Source organism: Dermacentor variabilis, chromosome 11 (genome assembly GCF_050947875.1).
Source record: "Dermacentor variabilis isolate Ectoservices chromosome 11, ASM5094787v1, whole genome shotgun sequence".
Lineage (NCBI taxonomy): Eukaryota > Metazoa > Arthropoda > Arachnida > Ixodida > Ixodidae > Dermacentor > Dermacentor variabilis.
The window spans coordinates 73,993,381-74,009,359 of NC_134578.1; the positions used below are offsets into that span (position 1 = coordinate 73,993,381).

The following is a 15,979-nucleotide window of genomic DNA, read 5'->3' on the forward strand; positions in this document are numbered from 1 at the left end:
GATGCCTTTATATAAAATCAAGATCGTTTACGTGCCCGTGGTGAACAACTTAAACCTTTATCGCACAGATCGTTTGCATTCATTGTTAACTAATCTTGCTGCCTGCGTTGATGGCATAATGTATTGCTTGGACATTCGAAGCACGGCGGGAAAACATTGTGCAAAGGATTTATTAGCTAAATAGGCTGCAAATTTCTTTCGTATTTTGTGAGCCACTGATTAACGTGACGTCCTTCTCCACTCAAGGTGGATTTGAGTGTGACCACTAAGCGACCGCGGCGGGTCGCATTGAAACGTCTCACGATTGGAATAAATGCTAATGCAACAACAACAGAGCGGCTACTTAGTTCTGCATATATGGCAGTTTGAAAATCTTGGCGAAGCCAGCAGCTCCACCATTGTCACGGCCTAGAAGGAGACGGGAGAGCCGGTATAGAGGACGCACAACAGCGCTTTATGAGAGCAACTCTCCCTGTCTCTTCTTATTTGCATCTCTCTCTTTCTCACTTGGTGGAACAGGTGTTTGTGCACTGCGTACTTGCAGTCACTTCAAAAATCCTTTTTTTTCATGAATGTCACAAGATCAATATGAGAACGTTAACTGTCAAGCGCACATTGAAGATTAATTATTACTCCGTGCTATAGAATAGGCATGTATATAATAGGCATATTCTACATGAGTGGTACAGCCAATCGGGGACGAGGAAAAGCTGGCTTATTTTCAGACGGCGAGTATAAAAGAGTGCAGAAAGGAAAGCCTTACCAGTTTTTTCATAATGCCGAGGGAGTTTATTCATTTGCTTTGAGTAAAAGCGTATTGTTAGCTTCTACAGTTTCAAAGACGAAACGGATCGTCTACCAAGGTCAGAAAGTTGCAACATCAGAAAAAAAGGTAAGTTGCTGTGCTGGCACCAGCCACAGAGCAAATTGCAGTTACATGGTTGTATAGACATTTGGACTAAGTTGTATGAAATTTGAATCAGAGTCGATATTACTGTCAGGTTTGACAGCGGAAAGATTTCTAACTTGAAAGCATGTTATTTTTCATCATGATATAGCGATCACGATAGTGTACTAAAGAAATTGTGTGACAAATGGGCTAGAAACCACAAGGATATTAAAATTATCGAACTTATATTTACTATATAATCTGCTTATGAACGAATTAAGGAAAGGAAAAGAAGACCTCTGCATTGAAGCGTACAAGCACAGGACGTTTTTAGCGACTTTGGTCTCTGCACCAGTTTGTTACACATCAAGGTCACAGCTACTTACTGGTGCCCTCCTTATTAAGGCAAATGCCCTATATGTCTCATCGTTCATTCAAGATTCAAATTGCTCGAGCGAAAACCCGGCGACCACACGAAGGGCGCAAACACTATCGCCATCATCATCCATGGCACAAACGCCCGTAAGCATAAATCGCCCGATTCTTGGCCAATCCTCCATAGTGGGATGTGTTATTCTAGAAGGCAAGCAACCAAGAGAGATGTATCATAACGGTGGTAGATAAATCGAATTAAGAATGAGGATAAAGCGAATTAAGTGGACAAGTTAGGTGAGTTAAAGGAAATCGGATAAGAAGATGAGTAAGCGAATTAAGTAGAAGACAGCGCATTAACCGGGATGGCTAAGGAAATTGGACAAAGCGAATTCAGGTTATGCGTGTGTCAGGTGTCCGGCTTTAATGCATTGGCACTAGGACATTCAAGTCATCGTAGGGGTAACATAAGAGACCATGTGAATTTTTTATGCTGCTGAGGCGTCGAGCTGGGGCAGACGGCTTATGCTTTTCGGGGCCGATATATAGCGACATGCTTATGAAATAAATGCAAAGAGTAATGTTTCTGCCAATAAGGCACCACTCCCTATTACCGCTCTTGATGCGACTATTGAATTGTTGGGAAGTTAGTGCTTCTATTGATGTTTATTTGATTATCGGGAACACCAGCATTTGCTTGACAGAGAAGGTTATGCTGGGTTATGCTCAGAAGGTTATGCTCAGCACCAGGTGGTGACCGTATGATATATGAAACGATCATGCACATCTACCCTGAAACACAGAAAACCCTCCTCTCGCTTTTTTATGTCATGTGGGCCACTGGGTACATTCCAACTTCTTGGAAAAAAGCTATTATAATACCAATACTGAAACAAGGTAAGGACCCTTCCTTACTTAGTAGTTACAGACCTACCGCTTTGACAAGCTGTCTCTGCAAGCTCTTTTTTTAAAGATAATAAACCGGTGCCTAGTCTATCTCCTTGAGAGCAGCAGACTACTAGATTTTTACCGGTGTGGTTTCAGAGCAAGCAGGTCGACCGCAGTCCACCTTGTCCGCATTGAGGCAAATATAAGGGATGCCTTCATATACTGCTTTTTCTCTACGTATTTCTTCATTGAGAAAAAGCATATGAGAGCACATGGTGCTTCGATATTATCCGAGACCTTTTTCGCTATGGGCATGCGCGGCAGTATGTTGAGTATCATCGAACGCTATCTTTCTAGCCACACATTTCGTGTAAGGGTGGGCCATGCCTTGTCGTGGTCTTTCAACCAGGGAAATGGTGTTCCGCAAGGTGGTGTGCTAAGGTGGACACTCTTTATTCTGAAAATGTATTCTTTGCGCATGGCTATCCAACGAACAATGTTATGCTCTGTTTATGCAGATGACGTGCAGATAGCATTTAAATCATGCAACTTTGCTATCTGCGAACATGTCGAGCATACCTTAAATAAAGTTGCAAAATGGGTTGAAAATGAACGGTTTCAGGTTGAGGCCACCGAAAAGTACCTGCGTTCTTTTCGCAAATAAGAGAGGAATAGTACCATGTCCTGCTATTGAGCTTTCTTGTTGCCGATTGCCTGCAAGTGCCGAGCACAAGTTTCTCGGCATCATATTGGAGTCGTAACTCACATTCATCTCGCATAATAAGTACCTGAAGGCTAAGTGCCTCAAAACAATGAACCCATTGAAACTTGTATCAATTACAACATGAGGCAGTGACAGGAAGTGTCTTTTTAACTTGTATAGGAGTCTTGTTGGCTGACGTCTTGATTAGGGCGCGATAGTGCATCAGTCCGCTACACCAAGTGAGTTAAAGATGTTGTATCCTGTCCATCATTCAGGAATCCGCCTCGCGACAGGAGCCTTCAGCAAAAGCTTGTACAAAACCTTTATGCCGAAGCAAATGTGTGTTCACTCCATCTTCAGAGATCATAAGAAGTTTTACATATTTCCTTAAAATAAATTGAAGGCGCGCAAATCCCTCTTATTCATACACTCTTCAATAAACGACCTGAAGCGAGAAAGACGTTTGCTTTGCGTGCGAGGAACGTTAGTGAGGAAATGGGTGTTCCAGTGCTTTAAGACTGTCCTCTGATTCAAGCAAAACTGTTAACGCCACGGCAGTGGCAGTTCACAGACTGTGACATGTTTTTTGCAGATAGTCACGAAACATGCGCGAGAGGAACGTAATTAAATGCATTTTTGCCACCAATTAAATGCCACCTATTTTTTTTCTAACCACTTACTGCCAGTGTCGGCTACTGGCAGATAACCGTCGCCGACATGGACCGAGAGAAGACGGCGTTTATAACCCCTGACGGCCTTTATCAGTTCAAGATGATGCCTTTCGGCCTCTGTAACGCGCCCGCCACCTTCGAACGAATAATGGACTCTTTGCTTCAGGGGTTCAAGGGGTCCACCTGTTGGTGCTATCTGGACGACGTCATCGTTTATTCGCCCACATTTGACACGCATCTAGACCGGCTTTCAGCGATTCTTGACGTGTTCCGCCGCGCCGGTCTCCATCTGAACTCGTCAAAATTTAACTTCACTCGCCGCCAAATCACCGTCCTTGGACACCTCATGGACGCCAGAGGCGTGAGACCTGACCCGGACAAAATTCGCGCTGTTACGAAATTCCCTGTTCCGAAGTCTACCAAGGACGTTCGTAGTTTCGTAGGGCTGTGCTCTTATTTCCGACGCTTTGTGAAGGATTTTGCTACCATTGCACGTCCCCTTACCTACCTATTGAAGAAAGACGCCCAATTTTTGGGGGGACGTGAACATGCCGCATCTTTTTCGCAGCTCACTACTCTTTTTACCACACCTCCAATTCTGGCCCACTTTGACCCGTCTGCCTCAACGGAAGATTGAACTGATGCCAGTGGCCACGGCATAGGAGCAGCGCTAGCACAGTGCCAGCGTGGACATGATCGCGTTATAGCCTATGCCACTCGACTTCTATCACCCGCCGAGCGCAATTATTCAATCACAGAGCGCGAGTGCCTCGCTCTTTTGTGGGCTCTTGCGAAGTTTCGTCCATACTTGCACGGACTCCCCTTCTGTGTCATCACTGAACACCACGTCTCGCCCGCTCCGTGCGGCGCTACGTTACCCCTTGTGAGCCCTGTAAGCGCCGGAAGAAGCCCTCCACACCTCCAGCTGGATGTCTCCAGCCGATCGACATCCCACCGGAACCCTTTTTCAGTGTTGGTCTAGATCTGTTTGGAGCGTTTCCTCTCTCGGGCTCCGGAAATAAATGGGCCGCCGCCGCTACTGATTATGCTACGCGTTACGCAATCACCAAAGCCCTCCCGACAAGTTGTGCTACTGACGTTGCTGATTTTCTGCTCTATGACATCCTTTTAGTGCACGTTGCTCCGCGCCAATTACTCTCTGACCGTGGCCGCAGCATTCTGTCGGCTGTCGTCGAGGACATCCTCCGCTCCCGCTCGACTAAGCACAAGTTCAGTAAGTCCTACCACCCACAGACCAACGGCCTCACGGAGCGCCTCAACCGGACCATCACCGGCATGCTTTCGAAGTACGTTGCGACCGACCACCACGACTGGGATCTTCACTTACTATATGTGACGTTCGCGTGTAATTCATCGCGTCACGACACCGCCGCTTATTCACCATTACACCTCCTATATGGCCGAGAACCCGCGTTGCCCTTAGAAACTGTTGCCCTCGGCCACACGTTCAGCCACTGAATACGCCAGCGACGCGATTGCACACGCCGACCACGCGCGCCAGCTCGCCCGCCCCCCTCTCGAGGCCTCACAGGAGCATCAGAGACGCGTCTTTGATTGCCACCATCGCGACGTGCACTTTACTCCGGGTTCTCTGGTGCTTCTCTAGTCACCCATTCGACGTGTGGGCCTTTCCGAAAAGCTGCTGTCGCGCTACACCGGCCCATACCATGTTGTGCGACAAGTGACCAATGTCACGTATGAAGTCATCCCCGCCGACCTCTCAGCGCCATCGTCGGCTGCAAGTGACATCCTTCACGTGGCAAGACTAAAGCCATACCACACAGCTTTCACCGCGGATGGGTAGATTGAGCACCGGGACGGTGCTTCTACTGCCGGGGGTGATGCTACGGAACAGTCGCCACAGTGTGGCTGCACTGAGGAGGAAGAAGAAGACTACGTGGGCAGGCTTGATAGCATCGCCATTTTGGCCTTCCGTTATCTTCCTTGTAAATAAATTGTATATAGCATTGGGCTTTAGCTACACGTAACGATATTGTGGTCTCTCCTTATTCTATATAAATTACTCTTACCTTGTCTGAGCCACAACATCTAAATCTAACTTTTAAAAGCTGGTAATACTTCAAAAGAAAATCACTCGGTATATAGAGAACGTTAATTGGCTTTCACTAACACATACTATATTTCTCAAATACAGACTAAACCGCGAAGATAAATTATACGAACATAGATTACTAGAAACAATTTACTTCTCATCCGAACATGTTAAGGATTATTTGACATCCCTTGCTAAGCTAGAACTCTGCACTCACACAAAACATACAACACGAAACGACGAGATATGGAGGGTACCATGGTTTCGAAACAATTACAGCCTACAGTCGATACCGGCTATAGAATATACCGACTGCACTAAACAAATATAAGCACACAGCTCGGCTAAAAAAATATGGTTAGGCTGATCACTTTCTTTCTTCATAGCGACATTAATTATATGGCATTCAAGTGTAAAATGTAATTCTTTTATGCATACGTAGCATGCGCAATGTTTCTTCTGTATAAAGCCATCTGTGCATATATCATGCGAGTGCTACTGCCATGTAAGGGACCCTGGGCCTCCGTCAAGCTGCTCCGACAGCTTTTTGCGCAGGTGTCCCTCCAGCTCCTTTTGTTTCTGGTATGGATGGATGGATGCAAAACTTTAAGAAGGTCCTGAGGTACGCGACTCAGCGCGCTGCGGGCCCAAATAAAATTAATTGATCGATAAATAATTAATCAGTTTGATTGATTGATTGATTGATTGATTCAAGATGAGTAAGTGAATTAAAAAGAAGACAGCGCATTAGGCAGGATGGCTAAGGGAAGTGGACTAAGCGAATTCAGGTTATGTGTGAGTAAGGTGTCCGGTTTTAATGCAATGGCACTAGGGATTTGGCCTTCAAGTCGTCCTAGGGGTAATACAAGACACCCTGTGAATTTTTTTTGCTGCTGAGGCGTCGTGCTGGTGCATATGGCTGATGGTTTTCGCGGCTTATCTTTAGCCACATTCTTATGTAATAAAGAAAATGCAATGTTTCTGCCGATAAGGGACTGCTCCCTATTACCGCACTTGATTCGACCATCGAATTGTTGTGAAGTTATTGCTACTATTGATCCTTATTTTATTCTCGCGAACACTAGCATTTACTTGACTCAGGTGATGCTGCGTAATAAACGGAAACCTACCTGGTTTGAAACAAAAGGAACCTCGAAAACTGCGGTTACGCATTGCAGGAGTTTATTTCATTAGCCATTATTCTGTTTTTTTCTCTGTCATAAATCGAACAGCGGAGCCATTACTTTTTTTTTCCTGCAGGTATTGAATGTTTTCAGTGGTACATTGCCGGTATACCAATGTAATTGCTTTCCATCCATTTCTTAAAATATTTTGTCAATCTTAATAATGCTTTCTGTAGGGGATCATTGAAGAAATTTCCATTACATATTTCCTAGCGCTTCAATCTCTCGCGTTTAGTTGACGACGTTATCGCGCTTACAACGTTTTTAATGACGGGTGCGTAATTGGTGATGATAACCTTTCTATGGTATCATGATTGTTCTTCATCAGTTTCGGTGGCAAAGCTCTTCTGAACCGCACCTGCTCTCAGCGAGCAGCCTCCGCCGCATAGAGGTGACCTTTGGTTTCTAAAACTCCTTATCAGTGAGCAGCTTCCCCCCTCTCCCTTTCGGGTAACGATGAATTCATCAAATTTCATCAAGCAATGAAAACAAGAAGACACATACAGAAAGATGTGAAAGGTACCATGCGACGCTTAGTATAAAAGGAAGTTCAAGACTATTTATGGCCCTGCTTTGGGGGAACACATGTTGCATCAGTAGGCGCTTATGTATTTAGGTAAAATTTAAAACAAATTATGGGGCTTTACGTGCCAAAGCCACGAGGAGATTATAAGGTACGCCGTAGAGGGGGACTCCGGAGATACGGATCACGTGGGCTTCTTTAACATGTAGCTAAATCTAAGTACACTGGTGTTTTCGCATGTTGCCCCCATCCAAATGCGGCGGCCGCGGCCGGAATTCAATGGCGCGACCTCGTTCTTAGCCGTCCATGTATTTAGGTAAATATTATCTGTTTCGTATTCAGATTTAGGTAGCCTACTTTCTCCTAATAAGTGTGCTGCGACGTCGTACATAATTATTAGTACAACAAATTGAACGATAATACAGTCATTTATATTTCGCATTAGGCGTTCACAATCCCAGCAAAATAGGCCACGATAGTAGTGATTGAGTAGGTATGTAGGCCACAACTACAGAGAAAGCTTTTTTTACTAGTAACGAAAAAACTATTAGTTTTACTAGCCTCCGGAGAGTACCTAACTGTCATTGAGTCATTAAATTCAAACTAAAATCATAAAGTAACACATTAACTTATTACTTACGATCTTTTGTTTTAACGGTGTATGCACTATCCATGAAATGTCGGGCCAAGCTGAAGATTTAAATGCGAAGCTCTTTGTGTCTAATCGGAGCCAAGGTCCGAGCAAGGTCACGCACAAGGAAGCATGAATTTCTTCTCCGAGAGATGTGGGCCGACTTCGCAGATAATTCATCTAGAAAAGCCGCCGCAAAGAATGCAGAAAAACGACTGATATAGTATAAATTTGGGTGGCCCGATTGGCCCATACCGGATATAGTGCTAACAAACGCAAATATAATCACCATGTAATGAAGGTGAGCAACAACTGTACAACAACGCAAGCAATGAAACATTTTATTCGGCAAACATGTGTCCAGCGAGTAACGCTTACAACAACAATATCGGTGATCACACTTGTCGATATCAATTTGATAACAAAGACTCGCACCAAACGATGATATGAGCAAAGTCTTACTGCAGGATATCTCTTTTTCCATCAGCAATTAATAAAAACAAGATGGCCACAGCGACAAAACTGGTAGCGTATCTCATCATTTCTGTCCTGTTTGCAGTGAGGTAAGTAAATTGTCCATGCCTCCTGTGTTTCTATTCCAAGCGGGTATGTGCAATTGGCAGCATAGTTTGATCGCTTGTAATTTCGCATTAATCCTCCCCCAAGCATCGCATTCAGAAAAATGTCCAAACATTGCCCTCCCGGAACACGTTCGCACTCCTGACTGTCGTCACGTTTAGGTAAACCACAAGTAACGGTGCCGCATGGCTATCTGAGGTCGGGTTGTTCATATCGTTGCAGACGCATTGCCTGGGCTTGCGCGGCTCTTACGGCTCTATAGGCGCGCTGATGACGAGCCCTTTCAGAGGCGAGTTCTCGCCGCGGCTCGTCGAACACTGCGTGCTTCTCCAGGAAAAGGCTGGGCCGTCCTGTCCGTTTTCCAAGACTTTACTGAACAGAAACAAAGCTGGCGCCGCGAGCCCGACGCCCTTTTGTGCTCTTTTTTCTCCCCAGCAGAAGCGAAACGTCTTTGAAAGGTTGCGCGCGTGGGGTGAGTGCGCGCCTACGCAGCTGGAATCCTTGCTAATCACCTACGCTTTGGTGCCGGCACAGATGTCAACTCATCAAACCGCCCTTCCACTAGCTGCTCCAATCTGGGAGCAACTGGGTTCTTGCGTGACCAGACCACCAGTGAGACTTGTGAGCCAATACGAGCTTTGCTAGAAAAATACAGGCTCTAGTTAGTTCAAGTAAATAGAGGCTTGGTGCTAAGTTATCTCAAACACCGGTATATCAATGTGCTGTTGTGCTGATGCCACATAGAATCTTGTTTCATACACGGTGGATAGCAAAAAAATTATGTCAGAACACTCCTTAACACCAATGGCGGTGTGAGCACGATTAGCGTTGATGCAATGTAGCGACATGCCGTAATTCCTGCGCATAAATTCATATACAGCCGGCTCCTCTCTCGTGCTTCCTACTGCGCCAACTGCGCCACCATTAGGACAACGCTTGGTGGGGATTAGGCTCCGACTAGCATCAAAGAAGTTCATATGATCATTTTTGACGTTGTAGAGTGGCAGATAACCAGGGGCACTTACATGGTTCGTCCATTAAGTATCAGAGAGGGTCATTGAGAAAACGCCAAGACTGAGTGCCTGCTAGCCAGTAGTCGAAGTCGACGTCAAATATTGTTCTTGAAGAGTTGTAGACACCCAGTGTGACATACCCAGTGCTACATGTGCAGTGACTCATGTTGGTGTAAAAGAGGTTTGTGGACGAGAGGCACGTAAGTACAGTGCCACATGCTGCGTGACCCATGAATGTCTGGTGCTTAGTTTCAATAATGTGCCCTCAAGATGTGAACCCGACCCGTTTCCCATTCAACCCCGAACTACCCATGATCAGAGTTCGTAGGAAAACGGCTAGACGCATAAGAAATCCACAGTCAGCCCCCGAAAAGTTCATAAAGTATCCAAAGAGTGGGAATAAAATAGTAGTGCATTTCAATATACGGTCCTTTCTTTGGGCCCTTCGCGCACTTTTACTGGACTTTCGGGAGGTTGGCATGGGCCTCCAACTATTTTCCTACAAACGTCCATTGCTTTGTAATATAAAGACTATGGCCCAATGAACAGAGCATTAATGTGCTGAGGTTAGGGAAGCCAGTTTGGAAGCGCCCGTCAGACAAACTTGCGTCACTCGGTATGTCCCATAGGAGCGCTACCGTTTTTAGTAAACCTCGGGGACGGCACTTTCTCTTGCAGGGTATAATAATAGAGTATGTGTCAGTCTTCGACGAATGTATGTGACATCAACACAGAACACTTGGGGAAGTAACACCCGCTTCATAAATATTCAGACATTGTTGTCCGAATATATATCACACAGGCTTCAAGCACTTATAGCATTGTGGTTCTACTACCTCGCTCAAGGTGTTCAGAGGGGAAGCACGATAGACGATCCAGGCTGCATACCCACGTTATTTATTACGCACGCTAGTCGGCATACGCTCGACACTCAAACAAAATAAGCTCCATGGTTTGAATTGGGCCACAGTTGTTGCAGTGTGGACTTGTCAATTGTCCGAAGCGGTACCGTAAGCCGTCTCCATAGGCACTGTTCTGTGAGTATTGCGTGCATTCACTTACACAGACGACTTTCTCATTTGAATGTGCCTTAGGCCCTTTAGTCTGCCTGTCGCAACCGAGGCGTGCGATGAACTTTTTCCCCGAATTGTTTTACGGGGAATAAGTCGATTGACGTGGCCACTGACTACACAACACGGTGTGCGATCACCCGAGCACAGACAAGTTGTGATGCTGACACTATGGGCTTGCTGCTTCACGATGTCATTATCCATGATAGCGCGCCATGACAGCTGCTGACCGATCGCGGTCGTTCCTTTCAATTGAAAGACCTTGGCGGCAGTCTTCATTCGTACTCGTTTCGTTGCAAGCGGACCACAGCCTGCCAAACACAAGGAAATTGAATTACTGAACGTGTTAATCGCACACTGACCACGATGTTCTCAATCTACAGGTCAGCAGATTATCATGATTGGGACAGCACATTGTCTTATGTGACATTCGCGTACAACTCCTCACACAAGGACACCGCCGCTTTTTCTCCTTTCAACCCATTGTTTGGCTGGTACCCAACGCTGCCCTTTGAAACTCTCCTGCCAGCAGATACCTACCTTCCTACAGAGCACATCCGCGATACTACTCCTCGGGCTCAAACAGCTTGCAAGATTGTACGGCATCACCTGCCTGTCTCGCAGATATCCAAAAGGCCTCCTGTGATGGTCACGACAAACCCATTCACTTCTCTCCAGGCTCTTTCGTTCTTCTTTGGACGCCGTCCAGCCACATGGGCCTGTCTTCGAAGCTTCTGCCTCACTACTATAGCCCTTATACGGTTCTGTGCCAGCTCAGTCAAGTCGCATACCAGATGGCCCCTGTGGATGGTAGCTCGTCATCGTCCGTACCACCTAGCGATATTGCGCAGATCGCCCGTTTCAAGCCTCATTTCTGCAACAACAACCTTTCTCTTTCCTAAGCATCGAGACTGCGCTCCTACCGGCGGCAGTTATATGTCAGAAGCCATTGTCTTACATTGCAGAATGCGCAAACGAAGGGATGGAGGTGATGATGGAAGAAGCGCTCATGATGTTGTTCCGCCATCTCAGCTTCTGTGTATTTATATAACAAAAATACATTTTATCTTCGGCTTTGCCTAGTCTTATCTCCGTCACAATATTATGAGAAGCTTGCTCCAAATAATTTCGTATGTCGCAAGCGAGAAAAATCTGTCATAGGAATTTATCGCGCGATATAGGTGGCTCGGTCTGGTTTATGATTGTTCTTCACGTTGTTGTTGCTTCCCACAAAACCTTGCTGCGCTTAAACCTCTATCATTTTCTTTTGTCCCTGCCTGTCACAAAGCTCAACTGTGAATGCATCTTCGGGAGCACATTGGTATAGGACAGATTGCTGGAGATCTGTAAGTACACAAAATATACATGTAATGCCATCAATTTCATTGGGCAGCGCCTTTCCTTTCACAAATATTTTCTTCACACAACATTATTGTGCACAGAATTATTTGCAATTCTAGTACTTCTTTTGTAGGTTAACCCTTAATGAGAATCCTACAATAAGAAACGCTATCATTCGCAGTATTTGTTATACGCATTGAAACTAAACAATGAGAATCTTGGTTGTACTAGTAGGCAACCAAGAATTGCACAAAATAGAAAGGTACAAAATTTGTAACGCACATGGCAATTTTGCTGTGCCGAATACGAAAATATTGCTAATATACAGAAGGTTGGTCATCTAGAAAGAACAAAAATAATTAACGTCCTGAACCACTCCCTTTTTAAGCTATGAAAAAAAAAGTAAGGCCAGTTGCACGCACTTTGAAAGCTGTCAAAAGAGCGAGGCTGGTTTTCGTTTTCTATAGTTTGAACTTGCGTGTAGCGAATAGCTGCGCCTGTATCACACCTGAAACCCAATTTATCCCAAATTTTGGCGTTTGTAAGGGGTAGCGATTAATGCAGGTGTTTCAAAACAAATGAACGGTCAACTCGGTATGTGTGCAACTGCTTAGGATATAATTGATAATCATATCATTGTTATTAGTATGTATGAATATCCCGAACGCCGCATTTTTGCCTAAAACGAGACTGAAAACATTTATAAATGAAAACGGGAATGAATACTCTTTAACTTATCGCATGACACCCACCCGCGTATATGGTTTCAGCATTTCACATGTCCATAACCTCTGCACTTCTAAATTAGCTGGACCAATCTGGAGCGAAGTGCGAGAAAATCGACCGCAAAGCATTACAAATCATAACACAAGACATAAATAAATGTGAAAAGTTATAAGCCCGAAGACATTATTCCAAACATAAAGTATCCTACTTATAGCGTACATCCATTATTAAATAAGTGAAAGCTGGTGTAGATCCTCTTCAGTGTTCACCGATTGGATTGCAAAAACTTCATGTGTTAGGTCTTTACAGCGAAGCTCTATATGGCTAGGATCCCGCGGTTCTATCGAGTCCGTCAACAAAATACTATCCCCATCAATGGCTCGTACCCCAATAAGCATCAAGCACTCATACCGGTACGCAAGCAAGAAATGCAGTGGCTCATACCCCCCTAAAGCAGAGGCTACAAGGACACAGCAAAGTGAAGCGAACAGTGCTTATATTCTTGGTAATCTCGTGTACAATATATAGACATACAGAACATCATGTCCAAATTGTGATCGTCAATGTGCTTATCCCTGTATGCGAGCAAAAAATGGAATGGCTCGTACCCGCCTAAGGCAGAGATTGCCGTTGCGCAAGCTGCCACAGTGATGTGACGTCCCTAGCTTTTCGTATAGGAAATCAACTAAATATCAATATAAATATATATAAATATATAGTTATTTAAATATTATATATATATATAGTAAAATTATAATACATAAAAATGTGACAAATTATGAAATTCAGGTTAATAAATTTAAATTATATTCTGCATTGCGAACATTAGCTGTAAGCTTGCGGACGCGTTTACCTTTTCAGAGGTGCTCAGGTCAGGGAAAAGTGGCTGATTCGAGCAGTTGGTATTCTACTTTTTTTGTAGCAAGAGCGATCATTGAGAACCACTAAATCAAACAGACGCGAACATTCATGGACAAGTTGCTGAACAGTTCTAGGATGGACGTGGAAATGCTTCCGTTGAATACAATGATGTGCTTGAATATTACGACAATCATCACACGTCCTTCGTATCTTTCGAAGTGTGCTCTTGTACAGAGCTTCCCGTACTTATTTCCTAAGTTAAAGAAGTGCTCATTACAAAGTAAGGACGGCATCGCCATACCGCTCCATTATTTTCCTATGCTGTTATGGTTCATTTTAGATAATAATTCTAGCCTGACAATGATGATCTGTTGCGATTTCTTCGTCTCATGATTGCTTCGTCACACTATTACATGTTCCTGTGTCTGATTTCGTTTACTAAAGCAAGAAGGTTTTCTCCAAAAGGAGACGATTGCTTTTAATTATCGGTTGTTAAACTTAAATATTAAATATTATCTAATAAAAGGTAAATATTAACTAATTTACTAATGAAATAATTATAGTAATTTGTTAATGATTGGTTGATTGATTGATTGATTGTCCAGCTGTACCACTTGTTATCTGTTTTCAGAGCTGCAGGGGAGCAAAATGCCCTTCGCCTTGCCGGTGCCCTGGAGTCTTTCAACGCCTGTTTGGACACTACACCTGTTATTGACGGCGAAATAAACTAAATCTTATGGAGCCTAAATACACATTGTTCCATAAATTGTTGCACTATTGTACTTATTGAGAGCCTCAGCAAAATGAGTTATTCAACCACATTTGCCACAGAAAACGTTCAAGATGTCAGTTGTACCCGGTGGTTGAGGACGATAAAGCTAACCATTGATGATAAGATGTAATGAACGCTGCCCGCCGAATCTATTTTATCTACAACGCTCACATTTTCTTGAAACTATCTTATATTTCTTTTCTATCCTTTCTAGAACTGCCAAGTTTTTGGTCAATCCGTCAAAGAGGTATGTGCCACTGAGGCCTAGACTATGTATACATGTAAATCTATGCAAGAAGCGCAGCCTCAACACGCCAGAAATAAAGTCCTTCATCCATTAACAAATAAGAGGTTCAGAAGTGCAGATATTTGGCCACGTGCTCAGCTACCTAGGGTGGCTCCCAATGCGAATGACACGTTATAAATATTTCGAGGTCACTGGCCAACCTTTGCCCAAGTAGAGGGTAGCTCACGGAGCAGCGCAGGATGGCTGACTCTCTGCCGATTACCCGTCGTGGTAGGTGGCTCCTAAGTACAATTCGCCTGCCGCTGTGGTACATAGTCGTAAAACAGTGGAAAGCGCACTCCCTGGCGCGGTCAAAACGACACCTCAACGCCTGGAAAATGTTCGTATAACTGGGGCTTCCCAATGAGTACCTGGTGTTCTCCGAACGACAGCACATGAACTCCAGTCTGCCTTTCTTTCGTATGGCAAGTTATTGTTAGAATGATCACTCGAGCACTTTTGGCAAAACCTTTCCCTTGCGACGCTTTCCCGAAAGAGCTGAAAACAATTGCGCAGAACTGCACGTGTCCTTCTTATGAAAAGGTAGATGCTAAGCCGTGTGGATCAAAGCACGCAAGCCAAAGCGACAGTTACGGGTCAAATCCTCCCCACCCGATTAGATAGCCAGGGGCGCAATTCACAAAAACACAAGAACAATGAGTTCAAGGTAATCTTGTCATTCACCCGCTACATTCACTAATAATATGTCTCCGAATTCCCTTGCCTGAAGAGAGAGAGAGAGATAATTTAATTGAAGGAAGGCATTGACTATATGAAGTATTGGTAGCCCAAAAAATTCACGGAAATATAGTGTGAGCGGCGCAATTCAGAAAGCGAACTAGGAAACACATTTTACAGCGAGAGAATCTTGCGATACAGCTGCATTCAACGAAACGTAAAACACCCGCAAAACGAAGTTTACGGTGCGGGCAACCATAAAAAGACGCGCTTTATTTGACTACAGACAGGCTTGTAACGGCAGCAGACATTATGACAATGATGATGATGATGATGATGATGATGATGATGATGTATAGTGTTTAGTGGCGCAAGGGCCAGGTATCGCCAAAGAGTGATCAGAGATTGATCACTCAATGCCATTTCTGAATAGCCTTAAACAGATGTATTGGGATTGTATTGAGACCTGAAATTGACCACTGTATAAGTGCTTAAAACATATACTTGCAATACATCTATGGGAATGGCTACCGTGATTTTTGCTAGGTGTACAGATGACATATAAACTTAAACAATGGAATAATAATACTTTCAAGCAGCTTTATTGTCCCACAAGGAGATTTGAATGAGAGGGCCCAGAGGCCTGTGCTATGATACTGCTGCCACAGCATACGCCTCTTATGAGACACCATGTTAGGGATCGCCAGCGTGTATACAA

The 15,979-nt window shown here is 44.4% G+C and overlaps 1 long non-coding RNA gene across 1 annotated transcript; it reads left to right on the plus strand.

Moving 5' to 3' along the window:
- Nucleotides 1–683: 683 nt before the first annotated feature.
- Nucleotides 684–14,273, plus strand: LOC142563572 (uncharacterized). The gene is made up of 4 exons (XR_012824335.1): nucleotides 684–892; nucleotides 8,423–8,498; nucleotides 11,886–11,943; nucleotides 14,157–14,273. It is a non-coding gene; the product is annotated as an uncharacterized LOC142563572 (long non-coding RNA).
- The last annotated feature ends 1,706 nt before the right edge of the window (nucleotides 14,274–15,979 follow it).